Source organism: Mirounga leonina, unplaced genomic scaffold (genome assembly GCF_011800145.1).
Source record: "Mirounga leonina isolate KUSES-001 unplaced genomic scaffold, KU_Mleo_1.0 Mir_205, whole genome shotgun sequence".
Lineage (NCBI taxonomy): Eukaryota > Metazoa > Chordata > Mammalia > Carnivora > Phocidae > Mirounga > Mirounga leonina.
In genome coordinates, this window is record NW_023270515.1 from 7,959 (window position 1) to 30,797 (window position 22,839).

General features: G+C 40.7%; 1 protein-coding gene across 2 annotated transcripts in view; it reads left to right on the top strand.

Moving 5' to 3' along the window:
- Window positions 1-661: 661 nt before the first annotated feature.
- Window positions 662-22,839, top strand: part of KCNJ15 (potassium inwardly rectifying channel subfamily J member 15) — a 76,011-nt gene continuing 53,833 nt past the window's right edge. The window contains exon 1 of one of the 2 annotated variants that reach the window (XM_035028855.1): window positions 662-934. The gene's annotated coding sequence lies outside the window, so the exon portion shown is untranslated. The remainder of the gene's footprint in view (window positions 935-22,839) is intronic. The other variant, XM_035028860.1, reaches the window with a different exon arrangement.

Here is a 22,839-nt window from a genome sequence, read left to right on the forward strand (position 1 = left end):
ATCATTGCTGAGACCTCTCTTTTCTTGGAAGCGTTGGGCACAGAACAAGGATACTATGGCTTGCAGCAGCAAATGCAGTTCCACCAACACTCAGTAGATGGCGAAAATATAACCATCCTCTGTGAGGCTCAGAATCCTAAGAGAACCATTTATCATTAAAAGGAGAATTTTGATGGAGGGCTGGAGTTGCATGAAGTTTGAAGCAGTCAGGAAAGTTGATGTATTTTAATCTCTCCTGAACAACACAGGAAAATACGCCAGCACAACTCTATTTAAATTTTGTTCAACTTCCTCAAAAAAAAAAAAAAAAAAGTGGTTGTCCCAACAGCAGAGCAGGAGGACAAAGAGGGGAAAATATCCAAACTGGGGGAAAGTCTGCATTTTATGGAACATTTTAACCAGGTGATTCTTTCTTTGATGATAACACACTTTTTTTTTTTTTTTGCTTACTCAGGTTGATTAAAAGTGGACCCCCCCCCAAATACAAAACAAACAAACAAAAAACCATGTTTTGTCAGTTTTGCCACAGCATGGACTTTCCTTTTCAGAAAAGGAACTTCAGGCCCTACTGAACTGGCAACCCCAACGTTGAGGGAGAGTCCCGCCCTTAGATTGCCCAATGCGCTGGGTTGTGGTAAGACCAAGGCTTGTCCAATTCCTGTCAACTCCAAGACGTGGAAGAAATTCCTTGTGAGACTAGAAAGTCTGCGGAGAAGAGCTTTAACATCCACGGCCCTGGTGCCTTCCTTTAGAGGACTGGAAGTTCTCATTCTACTTCGCACTCCACACGTAGCAACAGAGAGACACACGCAGGTGAGGGCTCACACACCCAGCGTTCACACACGCTCTGCGTAGAGGGCTTCCTCATCCTCTCCTGCCCTCAACACTGGAGTCCAGGATTTCCCAGAGGAACAAAACAGGACCAGTCTGAGTGGTAAGTGTTAAAGCCAAGAAGGGTGCAGAATGGCTTTGCACGGCAGACAGCTTGGTGGCTAGAGGCCTCCCGTTCTCCTAGCACGTGGCCACGGTCATTCGGGCTTTTGGAACTGGAAGCTCAGCATGAGAGAGCGGGCAGAACTTTAAGATTAAAAAGTCCAGGATAAGATTTAGTCACAAGAAGAGGAAACAAGCTGGGGCGCCTGGGTGGCTCAGTTGGTTAAGCGACTGCCTTTGGCTCAGGTCATGATCCTGGAGTCCCTGGATCAAGTCCCGCATCAGGGTCCCTGCTCGGCAGGGAGTCTGCTTCTCCCTCTGATCCTCCCCCTCTCATGCTCTCTGTCTCTCATTCTCTCTCTCGCAAATAAATAAATAAAATATTAAAAAAAAAAAAAAGAAGAGGAAACAAGGTGATGCCAAGTTATTCAGATCAGGGTGTGAGGGTAAAGTTTAGGATGGGAGTGCGACTTTGATGGTGTCCGTTTCTTTGAATCGGATAGATTGGAAAAAGAAATAAGGCAAGAAATCACTAACACAAATGAGCTGGAAAATACTGGCTGAGCTCCTGGCTGATCCAGGACAATGTGGAAAGGCAGAGGGCACTCCCCAGACCACCTGCCACCCACCCACCCCCATCCTGATGTCCTTTCTAGACTTCCGGGAGGACACGGTGGGGTATTACATTAGCATGGGAGGTCAGCAGTGGAAAGACTGCATGATTTTGCTGTGGAGGGAAAGTCAGTCAATCTGAGACATCCAATTTTCATAGCATGAAGTGAGTACATGATGATGAGCATTACTACTCGGTGGTGAGTAATGTGTTTGTGAGGATATGTGCATAAAATCGACATGTTTTCCCATTGCATTGGCTCTTGGCTTTCCTTATTTATTTCTATTGCTGCAACTCGGTGAGGGAGTGACCCATTCCCTTTTATCAGTGACTGATTCAACACCCTCTTGTCACATTCATCACATTTTTCTCATTTTTTTTTTTCTCCCCGGGACTCACAGTTCTGATTCTGGCCTCTCCTGGGGTTTCAAGATGATTAATCTTTCTCATTCGTTCCTTTTCAGCTTTGTGTTAAGCAGTGGTAGAATCAATCACATGCCTTCTTGCTTTATTTGGAAATCAACTTTCATGTTTTACAATCATTGGAGTTTTTGTGGGGCTCCTTGAATACAGACTGAGAAGTTCACTTGGCTAAGTTGCCAAAAACAATTAAATTCAAGTGAAACATTTTTATTTAAATCTCCATGGAATCCTGCTTGGTTTTTTTCTTACTTTGCATAGATATTCATGATATTTACTCTATAACCAATAATAGAATAAAAGATAAATGCATTTCTACTTCTCTAAATATTTTCTTATTTAAGAGGACTATCTACTAAACGTGTGGCAAGCAAATTTAACATTTCATTAGACACAGGCTAAATTATAACCCCGAGTATAGCAGTTAAATAGAAACACAGTGCAGGCACCAATCTGTGGAAAGTTGTAATTGCACCTAGACCGTGGTCCTCACTGGCTTCCCCTTGAGCACCAGGACAAAAGTTGAAAGTAACGAAAACAATCTATTCTTTAGTTTTGTTGTGAGAAATAAAGGGTCAGTGTTTAAGTTTCTAGCAGCCTAAAGGGTTAGTAAGAGCTGAAATGTTGATTTTGTACAGTTACTGCTGTTAAGCACGCCGCACAGTGGTTCTCAAGTGGGAACAGTTTGCACCCCCCAGGGACATTTGTCAGAGATAGTTTTGGTTGTCATACCTGGGGGAAGGGACATTGCTGGCTCCTGGTGGGTAGAGGCCAAGGATACAACCAAGCATCCTACAATGCACAGGACAAAGGGACACTCCCCAGTGACAAATAATGACTTAGCCCAAAATGTCAACAGTGGCAACACATTGAAAAATGCTCCTGTAATAATTTTTCTAAGGAAACCAAACTCATACTACATGACTGATTTATATGGATTAGATTTTTTAACACCTTTATTGAGATATCATTCACATACCAAAACATGTACACATTTAGAGTGTGTCATTCAATGTTGTTTGTTCACAGACTTGTGCAATCATCACAATCAATTTTACATTTTGATGTAAAGTTGAAGAAGTTACATTTTCATCCACTTTCGTCATCATGTCACTGCCCTTCCCATCCCCTCTCTCCAAGCCCTAGACAATCAACAATCTACTTGTGCTCTCTACAGACTTGCCTGTTGTGTATATCTCATATCAATGGAATTATATGGTATGTGACTTTTTGTGTCTGGTTTCTTTCACTTAGCATCATGTTTTCAAGGTTCATCCATATTGTGGCACGTGTCAGTAATTCATCCCTTTTTTACTGATGAATAACATGGTATGTAAATAAACTATATCTCACTTATGCATTCATCGGTGGATGGCATTTGGGTTATTTCTACTCTTTGGCAATTTTGAATAGTGCTGCTTGAACATTCATGTACAAGTTCTTGTGTGAATGTGTGTTTTCATTTCTCTTGGGCCCATACCCAGGAATAGAATTACTAGATCATATAACTCTATGTTTCCCATTTTGAGGAACTGCCAAACTGTTTCACAAGCTAGTACAACCACTCTGCATCACCACCAGGAACATAGGAGCTTCCAATTTCTTCACATTCCATGTCTTTTTCATGATCATTATCCTAGTGGGTGCCAAGTGATAACTCATCGTGGTTTTGATGTGCATTTCCCTAATGACTAATGATGTTGAGCATCTTTTCATGTGCTTATTGACCAGCTGCTTATCTTCTCTGAAGAAATGTCATTCAGATCAATCACCCGTTTTTTAAATTCTGTTATTTTTTATTATTGAGTTGCTAAAAATATAGACACAAGTCCCTTATCAGATATGTGATTTGAAAATATTTTCTTTCATTCTGTGGGTTGTGTTTTCACTTTCTTAGTGTGATTTGCAACATAAAAGTTTTCAATTTTGCTAAGTTCCAATGTATCTATTTTTTCCTTTTGTTACTTATGGATTTTTTTTACATGATATTTAAAGCCTTACTTTCATGTTTCCTCTCAAGAGTCATATAATTTTAGCTCTTGCATGTAGCTCTATAGTCTATTTTGAGTTCATTTTTTGGTGGTAGTGTAACAAAGGCATCCAACTTCATTCTGTTGCAAGTGGACATCCAGTTCTGCCAGCAAGATTTGTCAAAAAGACTTTTCTGGCCCCATTGAACTATCATGACTGCTTGTTGAAACTAACTGATAAAAAATGTGAGAGTTTATTTGGGGCCTCTATTCTATTTTATTGATCTGTCCTTATTCCAGTACTCTACTGTCTTGTTTGTTGTAGTTTTGTAACAAGTTTTGAAATCAGGAAGTGTGAGTTCCTCAACTTTGGTCTTTTTCAATATTGTGCTAGCTATTCTTTGTCCTTTGGATTTTCATGTAAATTGTCAATTTCTGAAACACAACCAGCTGAGATTTTGGTAGGCACTGCATTGAATCTGCAGATCAATTTGAGGAATATTGCCATTTTAACAATATAAAGTCTTTCAATCCATGAACATGAAATACTTTCTCATTTATTTTGCTTTTAATTCTTTTCAACAATTTTTTGTAGTTTTCGGTATGTAAGTCTTACACTATTTTTGTTAAATTTATTCCTAAATATTTCTGATGTTATCAAAAATGGAATTGCTTTCTTAATGTCATTTTCAGGTTGTTCATTGCTAGCATATAACAATAAAATTGATGTTTGTAAATTGATCTTTTATCCTGCAATCTTGCTGAACTCATGATTTTTTAGTGGATTCTTTAGGATTTTATACATACAAGATAATGCCATATGCAAATAGAGATAATTTTCCTTCTTCCTTTACAATCCAGATGGGTTTTCTTCCTTTTGCTTGCCTAATTTCCCAAGCCAGACCCTCCAGTATAATGTCAAATACACATGGTGAGAATGGACATGTTGGTATTATTCCCAGTCTTGGGGAAGAAGCATTCAATCTTTCATCATTAAGTATAATCTTATCTGTGGATTTTTTTTTTTTGATGTCCTTTATTGTGTTGAAGAGAGTTTAGTCTCTTCCTCGTTTGTTGAGTGTTTTGTTGTTGTTGTTGCTTTATCATGAATGGGTGTTAGGTTTTGTCAAATGCTTTTTCTGTTCTTTTGAAATGATCATGTGGTTTTGTCCTTTATTTTATCAATATGGTGTGTTACATTGATTGATTGTTGGATGTTAAACCAGCCTTACATTTTGGGGATATATTCCACTTGGTCATCGTGGATAATTCTTTTTATATGTTGCTGGACTCAGTTTGCTGGTATTTTGCTGAGGATTTTTTTGGTCTGTATTCATAAAAGACATTGGTCTGTAGTTTTAAGAGTTTTCTTATGATGTATTTGTTTGGTTTTTGTATTTGTGTAATACTAGTCTCATAGAATGAATTGAAAATTGCTCCCTCCTTTTCTATTTGCTCAAATAATTTTTGAATAGTTGCTATTTATTCTTTTTTATTTTGGGGGGAGTAGGGGCAGAGGGAGAGACAGAATCTTAAGCAGGCTCTATACCCAGTGCAGACCCTGACAATGTAGGGCTGGATCATATGACCCTGAGATCATGACCTGAGCTGAAATCAAGAGTTGGACGCTTAACTGACTGAGCCACCTAGGTGCCCCTTGAATAGCTGCTATTAATTTTTGTTTAAATGTTTGGTAAAATGTACTAGTCAAGTCATCTGGGCCAGGGCCTTTCTTTGCAAGAAGCTTTTTAGTTAGTAATTTAATCTTTTTACTTGTTATATGTGTATTCCGATTTTGTTTCTTCTTGAGTCAATTGCAGTAGTTTGTGTCTTTCTAAGAACTTGTCCATGTCGTACATGCCCATGACACAGAGCAGTTCATACTATTCCCTTATAATCATTTTTATTTCTATAAGATTGGTAATGTTGACTAATCTGCTTTTTCATTTTTGATTTTAATAATTTGAGTTTTTAATTCTTTCTCTTAGTCAATCTAGTCAAAGCTTTGTCAATTTTGTTGGGCTTTTCAAGGAACTAACTTTTGGTTTAATTAATTTTTACATGTTTTTTCTCATCTCCATTTCATTAATTTCCACTCTAATTTTTACTATTTACTCCCTGTGCTTACTTCAGCTTCAGTTTTCTCTTGTTTTTCCAGTGTCTTAAGGTGAAGTTTGGGTTATTGATTTGAGATCGTTCTCCCTTTTCAATGCAGGTGTTTATGGCAATGCATTTCCTTATAAGTGTCGCTTTACTTGTATCCTGTATGTTTTGATATGCTGTGTTTAGTTTTTATTCATCTCAAAGGATTTCTTAATTTCCTTTGTGATTTATTCTTTGTTTTTTAGGGATGTGCTGTTTAATTTCCAGATATTTGTTAATTTCTCAAATTACTTTTTATTATAAATTTCTAATTTCACTCCACTGTGGTTCAGAGAACATACTTTACATGATTTCCAGCCTTTGAAATTTACTGAACCTAGCATATGGTCTTTCTGGGATAGTGTTCCCTGTGCACTTGAGAAAAATATATATTCTATTGTTAAGTAAAATGGTCTATAAATGTTTGTTAGTTCTTGTTTGTTTATAGTGTCATTCAAGTCCATATCCTTTTGACCTACTTCCTAGTTGTTCTATACATTATTGAAAGTGGGATAGAGGAGTCATCAGCTATTATTGTTGAATTGTCTATTTCTTCTTTGATTCTGTCAGTTTTTGCTTCATGTGTTATGGGGCACTTGTGCTAGTTTGCATATGTTTTCAATTATTATATTTTTCTGATCAATTGACACTTTCATCTTTATAAAATATCCTGTTCATCTCCAGTAATATATATTTTTTTGGCCCTCAAATCTATTTTCCCCGATATTAGTAATTCTTTTCTGGTTGTTGTTTGCATGGTATATCTTTTTCCATCCTTTTTATTTTCAACCTATTTGTATTATTGAAACCAAAGTTTGCATTCTGTAGACAGCATATACTTGAATCATGTTTTCTTACCCAATCCAGCAATTTCTGCCTTTTGATTAGACTGTTTAATCCATTCCCATTTAATATTGAATTTACATCTTCCATTTTACTTTTTGCCTCCTGTAAGTCTCCTGTCACATTTTGTTCCTCTATTCCTCCTTTACTATTCTCTTTTGCATTAAATGCATATTTTAGTATAATAGTTTAAGTCCTCTGATGACTTTTCAACTATATTTTTAGTTATTTTCTTAGTGGCCTAGAGTAAGTTAATTTCTAGGGTTTATGGTATATGTCTTGACTTACCAAAATTGACTTTAGACTCATACTAACTTAATACCAGTGAGACATAGATACTTTTCTCTTACAAAGCTCTTCTTTCCCCTTTTTTGATAATATCATTGTTATACATATTATCTCTCTATATGTTACAAGCACAACGATAAATAGCTGTAATTATTACTTTATATAATTTTATATCTTTTAAGGAAGCTAAGAAGGGAAAGTATATATCTAAAGACTTTATTATATCAATCTTTGTACTGTTCATTTCTTGTTCTCTTCATTTGTTCCTGTAGATACAAGTTACCATCTGTGTCATCTCCTCACTGCAACACGGCTTTGTTCCCTTCTACCTCCTTTATGCCGTCATAGTCAGATATATTACATTAATACATGTAATAAGCCCTGAATCATATTTTGAATAAAAGTTCTACACAATATGGTGAAGTGATTAGTTACTGCAGCCCTGGGTTCCACATAGATGAAAAAGAAACACCCAAATGAGACTTCTTTCCAGCAAGATATAACGAAGGCAATTAAGGAACTTCATGACTTTTTGATCTCTTTGAAGGACTGACTAAGGCTGGGTCTAAAGATCTCCAATTCATGAAAGAGTGCTTCACATTTTTTAACAGGCCAGCAATGCCCTGAAACCATTACAGCCAAAGCTTCGATGTCTGATATTCCTGTGGTTATAGAGACCCAGCTTGAGTGCTGTCATTAGTTTTATTATAGAGTTCCTTCTTGCCTATATAAACATTTCAATAAATGGGAGTTTATGCATAAAGACATCTGCTATTTGGAAAGCTGAGTAGTGAGTGACTGGTGTTTACAATGATTCATATTTCTGAATTTTCAAATTTGTTCAGCATCCCAAGTCTGACAAGTTTAGGAATGAAATAAAATGCAAGACTGACAACAGAGGTGTTTTCGGACTCATGAATAAGCCATCCAGGTAGAGGCAGTACCTGTCAGGCAGGTTGGGTGTGTTGCTAGATCACTTTCTCCATGCTTCAGCAGAGAGTGATGTCCAGACACTCACATAAAGTAGTTTCCTGCTAAAATCAAGAAATGCTGGGAGTTTAACTGAGACCTTCACTTTCCAGAAAAAATCAATAGGTCAGAAATAGTTTCAGTAGATTTAACAGGTTTTTGGACACAGAGACTCTTGTTTGGGGCTTTTCCTGAAGCAGTTTAGGAAGTTTCCTCCCTTTTCCTTTTGCCTTTGTTTGTTAGAAAATCTGTCAACAAACTGCTTCAGGCTTTGACTAAACTCTCTTCTTTTGCCCAAAAAGTTGAGCTGAAATTTGAGCTTATTTGTTACTCCTGCAAAAGAAGGTATAGACACTCCCACGGCTACCCCAGGCAGGGCTGTGATGGGAGCCTTGTTAAGGGGAATTTCCTCCTTGTTTTCTTTGATTGTGTGCTCACTCTATCAACAACATGAATGTTTATCATCTTATCTCTGACATATGGACTGTCAAAAATACTAAGATAGTGAGTACTTAAAACTACTTTTAAAAACTGCTTCACGTCAGTGGCTATCAGTCTGTGATGCACTCTGGAAGTTGTCTGTTAATTTTTACCGACAACAAAGAGAAATGCGAAGATAAAATACTTGGAACTTTGATGAGCTCCAGTCAGAGATGATTATCTCTGGAATAAGTATGTCATTTTTGTAAAGATAGGTGATTTAGACTATCTTAACATTTTTATTCTGCAATTATATTGTTACTTCCTTTTGCCTATAAACTTGGTATTTACTCATTTCTTCAAAAAAATAAATGCTGTGTTGTTTCTTGCTTATATGGAAAAACCACACCATCAGGGGGCTTGCCTCCAGCTCTCTCCCCTTTCTGCATTAGCTGCCAGGTCAAGATGGGACATACTATTTAGCTTATTGAGGGAAGTGATGGGGATCTAGCTTTAGTCAGTTTCCTGTATCTGGCTCACATGGTTTTCTTCATCATCACTTGCTTCTTGTGTCAATTTATCCAAATCAAATTCTAATTATATTTGAAGAAGACTGTTGTCATTCCCTTCATGACCTTTTAGCATGCTTGCACTAACTCCTCCACCAAGTGTTAAGGGAAGGAAGCTTATATTCTCTTCTCTTTGCACATCTAACACATTACCAGTGAAAGAATTGGTACTCAGTAAGAAGTCCCCTTTCTTCCTGACACTTTGGTTCTCTTAGGTACATTCACAGTATGAGTTAGATATATGGGTGACTTCCCAACCAAAATGCTTCGTTCTGAACTTCTCCCCAAATTCTACTGTAGACCAATTTCCAGACCATTTTCCAACTATGAAAACAGGTTCTCTCCATGAGCTTATGTAGGCTTGTTTCTCCCCAAAGGAATCCAGCCCAGAAAAGATCCAGTAAATGCCCTTAGTTACAGGGACACTCCACTGAGAATGACTTAGTCCTAGGTATTTCAAATATTTTGATATTCACTTGTTCACATCCTGGCAAAAAGTACTAATTTCCATTTATGAGGTCAAGAAACAACTCAGTCACAGTCCTATAGTTGGAACTGTCTTCAGCTACAAGCAACTGAATAAATTTGTCTGGTTTTCATGACTTGAGAGACTCAGAAGCAGGCAGTGTAGGGATGGGAGGGTAATTCACAATGTCACCAGGGACCTAGGTTCCCTCCTTCTTTCTACTCAGCCATTCTTAGCACAGGTTTGCTTCTCTGCATTGCAAGAGGGCTGGCTGTTATACCACCAGCAGGAATAGGGAAAGAGTGAAGGGCAAAAGTGACACATCCAGTTAAGTAAATTCTTGTAAAGAGGTCTTCTAGAGGTGGATGGACACCTTACCTGAAATTTGGTTCAGGTGTGTTGAAACTGATGATACCATACATGCATCCACCAGGAGGGTATGGAAATGTTTACTACTGACAAAATGAAGTTTTGTGGGGTGAGAAAGGCATGCTCCCAAGATGATCCAAAAATAGCTTAAGACAGCAGTGAAAGGAGACTGCCTTGTCTTTTATGGAGGGTAGGAGATTAAGCCAGGGTGAGAGTTCCTGCATGTGGGTAGGAGCTTGTGGGATTGAAACTTTCCACCACATCAAAGGAGGGAGTACCCAGGCTTCCTTATCAGCTTCCTAGATGTGGGGCAGAAGAGGAAGGGAGGTGGGGCTTGAAAGCAGTCAGATATCAGAAATGGAGTCAGACTCTTTTTTATACCATCTCAGTAATCTTCTGCTTATTTCTCATAGGTGGCTGAGAAGTATAGTGTTTTAGCTGCTATAATGGAGGCTTGATTCTTTGTACATAAAGAGTTGAAGATGTTGGTGAGTTAGGCAAGCGTCAGTCTCTTCCCTCCAATTGTCTTCATTCAACAATTATTGAAATAGTTCTTCCTGCTGTTCTTCATTTGGACATGGAAAGTGATCTTGGCTGTCCATCAAAATCAATGGTGTTCAGGTACTCTGCTCATTTTTGGTAGATGACCAGGTCCAGTGAACTACAGCAATTTGGGCTTTCCCAAGGCTCAGAGGAGCAACAGGGCAACTCTGAGAAGGGTGCTGATAGCTTCCCTTTGGGCCATAGCCGGACCCACAGTGTGTGTTCAGTTATAAGTACAAGCATATGAATACAGGCATCTTAAAGCTTGATCACAGTGATATCTCCTTTTGTTAATTGCAAAGACAAAATGAACACATGTTATTTAAAAACCAGCCTAATTATAACTTCCGGGTTGAAGGCTATAATGCTTTAAACCTGAGGAAGAAGTCCTCTGAAAGATTATTCATAAAAGGAAGAAAGTTTCCCCAGTGGAAGGAAAAGAGGAAAGAAATAGAATAATTAGATAAAAGTGTTTTCTAATATTATATCATCCAGGGTTTGGTATGGAAAAGCAAGAGTGTAGGAGTAAAACATTTCTCCCTTTGGCTCTCTAAATCTCTTCACCCGTCTTTCCCTTACAAAGCATTTTTGTACTCAGAGGTCACTCCCTAGTTAAAGACAGCTCTGCAACTGGAAGGCAAGTCCCCTTGGGAAGGTCTGTACGTTCAAACCTTAACAGTAGATTCACAGCTGTGACCATGGACATCTAGGGTGTTGCTGGATGAAGGTAACAAGCCACTTCCTACTGAACCATAGAAGCTGTGGTTCCTGGCTTGCTGATACAGGAGCAAGAAAAGACCTATCCACATGGCATGGATGGAGAAGAATTCAGAACTAGTTTGCTTTTTGTTTTTTGTTGTCAATATTTCAGGGAGCCAAATGTTCCTGGAGGTATGTTCACACTTACTACTAAGAATTCAGCCAGAAATCTCTTTGATTTGACATTTACATTACAACTTTGATATTTGTAGCCATTGCTCAGTTCCCATGAGATTGCTATCTGACTAGCCCAAGGTCACAAAGCCACCAAGCCAGAAAGTACACCAAATTTAATAGCCACCTAGGGCACTCAGTGAAGACATCCCACTTTCCCAGAGAACCCATGGGCAACCCACAGGACTCCCTTGTCAAGGCATCTGAACACATGAGTTCTGAAAAACCTCTTCTGGGTCCTGATTTATTTTTATGTTTTTCCTCCCCCCACCCCCGCCACTTTTCTCTTTTGAAGGGCTTCAGACAAAAATAATTTCCACTGTAGCTGGAAAAGCAGAAAAGGTACTTAACGCCAACCACATTTTTGGTACCCTATAAAAGCTAAATAAAAAATAATAGTTCAACAATGCACAGGGTACTGCATAGATGTGCAAGATATTTGCAGGCTAATGAGCAAACCAAAGGTACGAGAAAAGTCCGCTCCTCCAACCTTATCTCAAAATACAAATTAGAGCTACAAGGGAAACATCAGCACTAATGCTCAGGGCACAAGAGCTTCCCTTGGGGTCTCCTCTCGACTTGAGGTGAAAGCAGCAAACATTCTGTCATGGCCTGACAGTGGAAAAAGAACATTTTTGCTGTGACTCTATTATCATTCAATGCAGATGTTTGGCTCATGTCTCCTGATCTTGTCAGCAAAATTGACGCTAAAACATTGGTTTACGTATGTTTTCTTATGAGGTGCAAATTTGCACATATGAGCATATGAGCATTATTTTACTGCAGTCCCTTGCAGAGCTTCTAGTTCTGGGGTATATTCCCTAGTCTTTTTCCCTGTTATGAATAAATTTACTAGTCATTTCTACCTCCCCTCACTCTTGTATCTCCAAGACCACTGTCTTAAAATACATTTTATCACAGGGATTGTTGTGCCCACCCTCTTTTTAAACAGCCAACAAGAAATGTAGACTCCCACCATGGTCTTGCCGATGGCTAACATCTTGTGACCTCTAGATTTTTCAAGGTTGGCAAGAAGTTAAAACAGTGGGGAATTTTCAAAGGTCATAGAGGCTAGACCTTCTTCAGAGGGCCTGACAACTGGATTGGCTGCACTCTGTCCAGTTTTCCTGGTTGAAAACGGTTAAAAAGTTGCTAGGAAGTTCTGAAAAATCAAAAGTGGTTACGATAACAAGTTAAGCATTAGCAAGGAAGTTTTTCTTGAGTGTGAGTCGTAATGCACGGTTTGGGCTTTACCAGTAATCTTACACCGGTTGTTTTCCTTTCGGAGGTGGGTGGGAAGTCATTCCCCAAATGCATCTGCGTTGTTGAATATCCATTATGTTACAGGGGAACCATTCCTTCTTCCAAAACAACTGTAATTTTTATGGAGTCTAAGTGAAAACAGGCACATTTATTTTCTTATGGGTAAAGTTCTTGGAATGCTGTATTACAAGGAGTTAGTACATTTCTTGACCAAATAACACTTGACCAAACATTGCTTTCACAATTGACTTCTCTTAAAAGAAAGAAAGGAAAAAAAAAGATTTAAAAATGCAAGCATTTGGTCCGTAAACTCAAAAGAGTTTTCCAGGGACTCAGTTTCTAGAAAGGCCTATCTCCCACAAAAGATCTCCATGGTCAACAGGTGGTACTAACCATCCATGTATTGTTCACAATAAAGGTTACACATGTGTATTACTGTTACTCTTGAATTTAATAGACACACCCAAACTAGTTAATTTGTTCAAACGATTGACAGATTTTCTGTGATTTACCAGGATTGATGAGTATGGCAAATGCAATTAAAAAAAAAGTCCAGGATAGACAGCATCATGGAACATATTGTACCTTATTGTAAAATAAAAATAGCTTTGGACAGCCCATGGAATGTGTTCTAACAGCCTAATCAGTTCTTTACTGTGGTTTTCCTGCCAGCCGGGGAGCCCTGCGTCACAGAGAGTGGGTGCCAAGTGTCTGGTTTGCGCCTTGGTAAGACATGTTTTTCTTGCTGAAAATTTTCAGGTTTGCAATGTCCCCAGTGCAAGGCAGCCAGGTCACCTTCCTATGCAGCGGGGCATGGCTTTAGTCCCTGGGGTCTCATCGAAGGCTGGGGTGTTGGAGCTCAGCTCACCAGTGGGCAGCATGAGCCTGCAGCCTTTGCCGTGAGGCCTGCTGACACCTCTCCGTCCGTGGTGAATGGCACGGACCAGGGTAGCCCAGTGGAATTTTCATCTTGTACAAATGAACTCGCTTTCCAGATCCAGACTCTTTGCTACAAATAGCAAATTTGTGACAATGTGTACAGTTGAGGTAACTGCCTAGATGAATTTGGGCAAAGCAATATGGGACTTTCACCCTCCATGCATTATCCCATTTTTTTAGTCTAAACGTTTCAAGAAAGACTGGCTCTCTTTTTCCCTTGGTCCCAGTGTTGTGTGTAGACCGCTTTCTTCTGTCCAGGGAGGGATTATCCTCAACAGGCACAAGCGTACCTGGACCTGTGGTCACCTCTACCCACCGCCAATGTGTGCATTGGTCATTTTGTTTTGTTCAGGCAACACCCAAATAGTGCATTTTCCATGCTCTTTCTTGGTTCTTTACCCAAACAGAAAATGTAATCAGGGAGCCAGCACTAGCATGGTGATGAGCTTCCCAGATCGACCCAAAGTTGCTCCGAAGTACATCCTGTCCCACTAATGCCTCTCTGATGCTTGTTTCTGCCACATGGACAGCGATCTGGGGATACCTGAGCACCAATATTTCACATGGGGCTGCATGCATAAAAGACCCCGTCCCCATACACACACACCACACACACACACACACACACAAGCACACACATGGGAACATGCACCCTTTGAGTCCAAACCAAAAAAATACCCAGGGCAAGGAGTTTAAAGAGAAAGGGCCCCATCCAACATTTGTTATCATTTTAAGTGCCCAAGTAGCTTCGTTTCAAATTCTTACCATGCCTGCAGGCCCTACAAGGTTTCTTTTTTTTTTTTTTTTAAGATTTTATTTATTTGACAGAGAGACACAGTAAGAGAGGGAACACAAGCAGGGGGAGTGGGAGAGAGAGAAGCAGGCTTCCCGCCGAGCAGGGAGCCCGATGCGGGGCTCGATCCCAGCGTCCTGGGATCATTACCTGAGCCGAAGGCAGACGCTTAACGACTGAGCCACCCAGGTGCACCCCTACAAGGTTTCTTGCCCAGCCCTCACCCCCATGCCTCTCCTACCACACTGGCATCCTTACTCCCCTGCGCACACCCAAAACTTTCCTTCCCCAGCCTCCCCTCTAGGACTCTATCTGCTCAGCCAACTCCTCCATCCTTGCAGGTCTCAGTCCAAACCTAGCCTCTTCAATGGCACGTTCCCGACCTCCCATCCACCTCATTGATCCCCAGGACCTTCACTTACCTTGGTCTTCTTTTCCTCCTGACAAATAAGGCGTATGTATGCTCACTTGGACGCTCCAGGGAAAGGGGAAAGAAAATTCGACAGCACAAAGGGTCTGTTCTATTTATTGCTGTCTTCATAGCTGGTAGGAGAGTGCTTGGCCCATAGCAGGTGCTTCATTAAACTTGGTGACTGTTGAACAAGCCAAATGCTGCAGTGTGTGAGGAGGAAACAAAGAGTTGAGATTCCATTCCCTGCCTCTCCACCTGGCTCTGTGACCTCAGCACAGCCTAAAAATGAAATAATAAAGGACTCAAGCTTGAGAGTCACTTAGCAAGTCTTTATTCAAGTAACAAATGGCTAACAATGGAAATTCGGCTAAAACTATCTGACATAGCTTATGTCTAATTCAGAAACACTGAAAGCCTCTTGCCTTTGTCTGTACGGTTAGTGAGATTCAGGCTAAATTTTTAGAAAGTTAAGATTTTGGATGTTTTTGAAGCTATGACATTTTAGGACCATTTATCTTCTTTCTGACTTTTTCTACTGAACTGTAGGGTAGGATTATAAAGTGAACATCTTTTTATTCCCTTATATTCACAGCACAAACCCTGCACTTGGTGCTCAATAATTACTTATTGGAAAGAACCCCCCTTTTTTTCTGGAGACTTCCTGCACTTACTGTGACCAAGAAGGTTTTTTCAAATGCTTCATTTTATACAGTTTGATCTGCTGGATCAAGGGTTGGCTTTTTTTTTTTTTTTTTTTTCGAAAAGACCAGATAGTAAATATTTCCTGTTTTGTGGGCCATGCTTCCTTGTCACAATTCTGTGACACTGTCACTTTTGGCATGAAAGTAGCCATGAACAACTTGTAGACAAATGGGCATGGCTGCATTGCAATAAATCTTAATTATAAAAACAGGTGGTGGGCCATATTTGACCTTCGGGCTGTGGTTTGCTGGTCCCTGAGCTAGACTATTCTTACCATAAAATAACCATTTGTAAAGCAAACTGTCTGGTTCTGTTGTGTTGAATTGGACTTAAACTATGTGAGATCATTTTCCATTGCATTTCTATTGTTGTCCACTTGTTACTTTTTTTTTTAAGATTTTATTTATTTATTTGACAGAGAGATAGAGAGAGAGCACAAGTAGGCAGAGAGGCAGGTAGGCAGAGAGGCAGGCAGAGGGAGAGGGAGAAGCAGACTCTCCACTGAGCAGGGAGCCCGACGCGGGGCTCGATCGCAGGACTCCGGGATCATGCCCTGAGCCGAAGGCAGCCGCTTAACCAACTGAGCCACCCAGGCGCCCCCACTTGTTACTTGAATAAAAACTTGCTCAGTGACTCCCAAGCTTGAATCTTTATTTATTTCATTTCTAGATGGCATGAAGTTTGACCCATTTAAGAAACGCACCAAGGCACTGTCTTTTCTTTTTTCCTCCTTTTTCTTTTAAATAATACCCCATCTTTGTGACTATCTTGTTTACACAAACCCAACCTGAGACAAAGTTCCTGGCGCTGGCTCACTAAGCTCCTTGTGGTTAAACTGGTTTCTCACCCACCAGAATCTGGGAGGGAGAAAGAAAGGACTGTACCAGATTAGATGTATTTTGAGGAGGGATCGATATGTAATATAAACCAGACTACACCTCCTCATTCTCCCTGGGCCTAACAACTAGTTCTCATACACAAGTTGTACACAAGGGAGGACAAAGGGATGGACTTTGGTCCCTTAGTTGAGACCCTAAAAATACCAGGAAAGCGGAGATGAATCCCCATTCTGGGCTTGACACAGAAACTCGACCTAAACCGAGCCTTAGGACCTGACCATAGACCATTGTCCTTCCTTATCTCGTGGTTACCAAACCACCCTCTGCAGAGCTGTGCCTTCCACTTCATCCAGACGTTGCATTTGTTTCATCTGGAGCGGGTTGGAAATTGTCTGTAGAACTTTTGACTCCCCTGGCAGGGGGACACCCAGAGCCCCCTGGTCTCCAACTGTCCCCTCTAAACAGATCTAAGCCCAACCAATAAGATACTTACCTCTGGCTCCACCCCACCCCTACACAACCCAGAGTTCAAAATGACTTAGGGAAGTAGGGGAAGAGGAACATTTTCCTTTGACCCCTGGAAAAGCTATGTCTCATCCAGGCCCTAGGGACAATGGCACTAGGAGCTAATGAGACAGTGGGAATTTGTCTTGTAGCTTTTTTTTTTTTTTAGATTTATTTATTTTTAGAGATTGAGATGGGGGAGGGGCAGAAGGAGAGAATCTTCAGGCAGACTCCCCGCTGAGCATGGAACCTCAGGCAGGACTCAATCCCACGACCCTGAGATCATGACCTGAGCTGAAATCAAGACTTGGACACAACTGACTGAACCACCCAGGTGCCCCTGTCTTGTAACTTTTAAGGTATTTACTCTGCAGAGCTAATTGGAACCAGTAGGTACTCCAGACTAAGAACAGCCTCCGTTGTTAAGAAGAGGTCATCAAAGTAACCAGAGAGGTAGACTGGGAACAGACCAAAGGGCCAGCCTAGGGACTTGGACACATCAGGAGGCGGATGACCACATGGACATTGTAGGTCTAAGATGCTATTTTCAAGGTTGGGAAAGCCTCTCAGTGGCCACAGAAGGGTTCTATACGCAGCACCATCACAGGGTAGGTCTGAAAACAGGAGGAAGTCGCAGAGGGAGGCTCAGTGGGAAGAGATAGTGGGCTGGAAACCTGGACTGGAAATCTGAGTTTACCTCATGCTGGGTCTGTGCCCAACATCTTCTCTCTGTCTGCCTCCCTGTTTCTCAACCCTGGTTTTATTCTCATCATCCCAGGATCATAAGCACAATATTGATGTCCAAGCCTCACCCCAGACCAATTAAATCAGATTCCCTTGGCCATTTAAAAAGTCTCTTTGGGTGATTCTAATGTATAGTCAGGATTGAGTACCGCTGTTCTATTTCATTGTCATCACAAAGCTAAAAATACAACCAGAAGGAAGTTACCAAAGGCTATCATTTGCCCCATGGTCCCTTCACTTGAGAACACCCTCATCTGAAACTAGGTTGTGAGATCACCTTGTAAATGATTCCACTTATATATTCTTTTAAAAAGATGAAGGATGTATATAGCTAGAAATCAAATAGGACTCTGGTCTGATATCATGTGTTCATTTTTGGCCATTTCTGTCTTCTTCATGGTGTGACCCATTACTGTAGCTCAGTCAACCCTGAGATGACCCACTTGGGTTGTGAATTCATGGGTGGCTGTAAAATACAGTGATTCAGAGTGTGAGCTTTGAAGTGAGACCAAGATTTGCATCTCTGTGCCTCAAATTACTAGCTATTTGGTCTTGGGCAAGTGACTTAATCTAAGGCTTAGTTTTCTCATCTATAAAGTAGAAATAATAATCTTTATCTTACAGATACTGATTTGTTAAATACGGTAGTAAATGTACTATTAGAATAAATAACTTAATAGTTAATAATAATTAAACAAGACAGTGGCTATAAAATACCTAAATCAAATTCCTTATTCATGGTAAGATTTCCACAAATGGCAATTTTTATGATTAAAACCAAAATGAATTGTGTGTCTGGGCCAGAGTCTCAATTTCTTATCATATGGGATAATGGCTCCGGAATAAGAATCATGACCACTAATAAAGTCTTGATTTTTCTTGAGCAGTGAGCTCCCTAGAGTTTGCTTGTGTTGCCAACTTCAATCAGATCCAGAAGTATTGGTTAGTGTTGGCATACAATGAAGACAAACGTTTGGAGGGATATTTCTGCAGAATGCAAGCCAAAAATAAAAACTCCAGGGCTGCCTTTGATTTTCTTTGAATTCACAGAAACTCATATGAGGGATGAGGATATTTCCATATTCCCTACTATCTGCTGGGGGTTAAGAGATGAGTTACAGGGACGCCTGGGTGGCTCAGATGGTTAAGCGTCTGCCTTCGGCTCAGGTCACGATCCCAGAGTCCTGGGATCGAGTCCCGCATCGGGCTCCCTGCTAGGTGGGGAGCCTGCTTCTCCCTCTGCCACTGCCTCTCTCTATCTCTCTCTGACTCTCATGAATAAATAAAACAAACAAACAAACAAACAAAAAAAAAGAGATGAGTTACAGTGACCTGAAAGGAGAGTTTCTAAAATCTTGGTTAAAATAAGTGTTAATCATTTAAGGTGAAGTATGAACCTCTCCAGTGCTTTCAATTATAAAAAAAAAAAAAAAAAAAAAACAACCCAGTGCAGAACTATATTACAAAGCAAGTGAAGTTCCAACATAATCTTTAGGAGATAAATTATGTTTCATGTTACCCTACCTTATAACCACAATATTTGCCTCCTGGCCAGTATGGTGTGTGTGTGTGTGTGTGTGTGTGTGTGTGTGTGTGTGTGTGTTGAAGGGGAATGTATTTACCTACTTCTCTATCAGACTGGTAGAACCAGTCCTACTCCACAAATTTCACATCTGGGATTTGCTGTTCACAATAGTATAAATGCATGTTTGAAAACCAAACTTGAACTTAGTCCTTTTTTTAAGATTTAATTTTATTTATTTTTTTAATTTATTTTATTAGTCACCATACAATACATCATTAGTTTTTGATGTGGTGATCTACGATTCATTGTTTTCGTATAACACCCAGTGCTCCATGCAGTACGTGCCCTCCTTAAAACCCATCACCGGGCTAGTCCTTTTGACAGGAGACATTTAAAGTGAGAAGTTATCCTGAGCTTCAATTTAAAGAAAAAGAGAAAATTCCATCATAAAACCAGAAAATGAAGGACAGATGTGTGGATGGATGGGTAGATAGGTAGATGATAGATTAACACTGGAATTAAAAGAAATCCCTGTTATTCTGTACACCATGCTCCCAAGGTCACTGGTACACTTAGCCTCTCAGTGGAAAGGTAATGTCACTGTTGTCATTCTTGTTCCATCTTGTGCTGGTTTCCCCATGTGCATCAGGAGCACACGCACATGGTTTTGCATGTACAACTATAAAAGAAGCTTTCCATTACCTGCTACCCTCTCACTGCACTCTGAGGAGGGAACCCAACACCTAACAAACATCAGAAAGGACCTTGATGATGCAGCCTTCCCCCTTAACTGAAATTCCATCTCTAGGACTCAGTGAACTGACAAGCATCACTGTTTCCAGATTTGGCCCCTGCTGACCCTGCCCACATGATTTCTACAATCCAACTTTTCCCTGGATACATTGCTGGTAAGAGCACATTGCATCATAAGGAACAGAGAACACTATCCATACACTCCCCACCCCTTAATCTCCGCCCCTCCTTGCTTACACACATCAGCAAGTTGGTTGTACTTGATTCAGCATCAGGTGGAGTAAGCACTTCAGCAGCAAACAAGGAACAGAAGGGGTGTTCGGGCAACGTCAAATATTATCTTAGGTTCTATAACCAAGATAGGAGATAGATTCCCATGCTTGATTTCTGGGAATACTGATGTCCCATAAAAGTCAAGAAACAATGCTTAACTAAGTGGCATAAACCTTATAGCTAATCGTTGCAATGCAAGGCACTTCAGGAAAATTGGTGTGATTACATTCAAGGTTCCTAGGAATGAGCTAATTAAGTTCTATTTATTCAAGTAATCTAAACTATTTGACTACTCAAATGGTTTTCGATAAAAAAAAAAAAAGAGTAATACTCAGAAAACACGCAGATGTTCACTGCTGCCCTTGGAAGAAGCAGCAGGACTTCTAGGGAATGCAAATCATTTAACGTATTTTAAGCCAGCTCAGGGTCCCTGCGTAAGGACTGGTAAAAACACAGCAGATCTTTTTTTTTTTCTTTTTAAAGATTTTTATTTATTTATTTGAGAGCGAGAATGAGAGAGAGAGAGAGAGAGAGAGAGAGAGAGCATGAGAGGGGGAGGGTCAGAGGGAGAAGCAGACTCCCCACCGAGCGGGGAGCCCGATGCGGGACTCGATTCCGGGACTCCAGGATCACGACCTGAGCCGAAGGCAGTCGCTTAACCAACTGAGCCACCCAGGCGCCCCAAAACACAGCAGATCTTAAAGGAATTGGAGTATCCAGTTTATCTGTCCCACAATTCAAACACTGAAGAAGAAAGGATAATCTAGGTATTAGAACAGGGATATGCACAGGACCATTAGTGGGTGTGAGTTCCGGCAAAACAAATGAGTATCCTGTCACAGTGGCCAAGCGCAATGGGCAGGAAGAGTGTCTTGATACCAGCCACCCTCACCATAGAACTCTGCTCCCCAGTGTCCCCTGACAGAGCGCTCATGGAATCAGACACTTCCCACCCCCTCCCCCATGTAAACTGCACAAGAACCCAGGAGGTAAATCTGCTTCTCTCAGTTCACTCGTGCAAAAACCAGCTCAGAGAAGTGAGTTAACTTACCCCCAGTCATGCTGTTAGTACATAGCCATTCTAGAATCAAATCCACACCTGTCTGAGACTAAACCTATACTTTTCTCCATTATATTGTACTGCTTGCCAGAAAGAAATAATAGAATAATTCAGCATTCTGAGGCAAGGATGACATTTTGCCTTCAATTCTTCTGTTAAGTCTCGCACTGTAAAGTGAGAACTGACAAGTAAGATAAGATTACCATTAAGCAATTTGAAAAACAAAACATGACGATGTTTGTCCAAGAGATCAATGTGAGTCTAAGCTGATAATCCAAGTACTTCGGTTTGTGTGCATGCTTCACTGAGTGATAAGTGCTATTTACTGACTGATAGACCGTAACACTGCGCCTTTGGCATCACCGCTGCCTAGTAAGTACACACAGATTTCAGAAGGGAAGTGAGCTCAGGCAAGTTTTCAGTGATTAGCAGAAAGCTGACAACGGGAATAGTGTGACAAGGAGCAAAGTATCAATCAGCGCTCACTCTGGATGAAGGTGACCACAGTGATGAACCCAAGCTCGTGGGACAGAACAGATGATGGAGACAGAAATGTCCTCCAGCCTGTGGCCAAAAATAAATGCATGAAGGACAAATAACCCGAGGAATATTTCTTAGTGGGGGAGTAAAGCAAATCCAGTCAATGCCATTTCCAGCCTGGATAGGTCCTAACAACCGCTGAGGAAGGTGAAGATGGCACATCCTGGCTTTCAGGAGCCCAGGCTTGCCTCAGAATTCTCCAGATTCCCTTATTCAGGCTGGACCATCAAGGAGGAGAACAGTAAGAAAAAAAAAGGCATCCTTTTATTAGCTTTCTTTATCATCTCTTTGTTCTGCTGGTGACTCAGCAGTGTCTACAAGGGCACTTGATAAGATGAAGCGCCATGCAAGGACACAAGTGACCGTGGACAACACTCCCTTTGAGCCCATTTTTTTGTTTAACACATGTGTGTAGCTTTGGGTAGAGCTGTACCTTATCCAGGCAGTGTTTACCTGAGCAGCATGGACACTCTGCTGAGGTTGACAAGGAAAAGATGGGGTTCACAGCTGGTATTTTAAGAGTGCCCAACACCCTCTTTCTACACTCACACTGCATCTTTGGTGTGAAGTCCTTCAGAGTTTATGACAACTCAGGTGGGATCTTGCACTTTGCATAATTTAGCCAGTTTGCATCACTCACTTTTTCCACAATGACTAGAATATTTGGCAAAAGGTACAATTTTGCAATGGGAAAGATCCCACAGTAAAAACCTTAGTTGTGGGGCGCCTGGGTGCCTCAGTCGTTAAGCGTCTGCCTTCGGCTCGGGTCATGGTCCCAGGGTCCTGGGATCGAGCCCCGCATCGGGCTCCCTGCTCTGCGGGAAGCCTGCTTCTCCCTCTCCCACTCCCCCTGCTTGTGTTCCCTCTCTCTCTGTGTCTCTCTCTGTCAAATAAATTTAAAAAAAAAAAAATCTTTAATAAAAAAAAAAAACCTTAGTTGTTTACCCACCTCTGCTAATAATAAATACCTAAAATGAGACCTGAGAATTCTCCTAGGTCTTCCTGCATTTATGT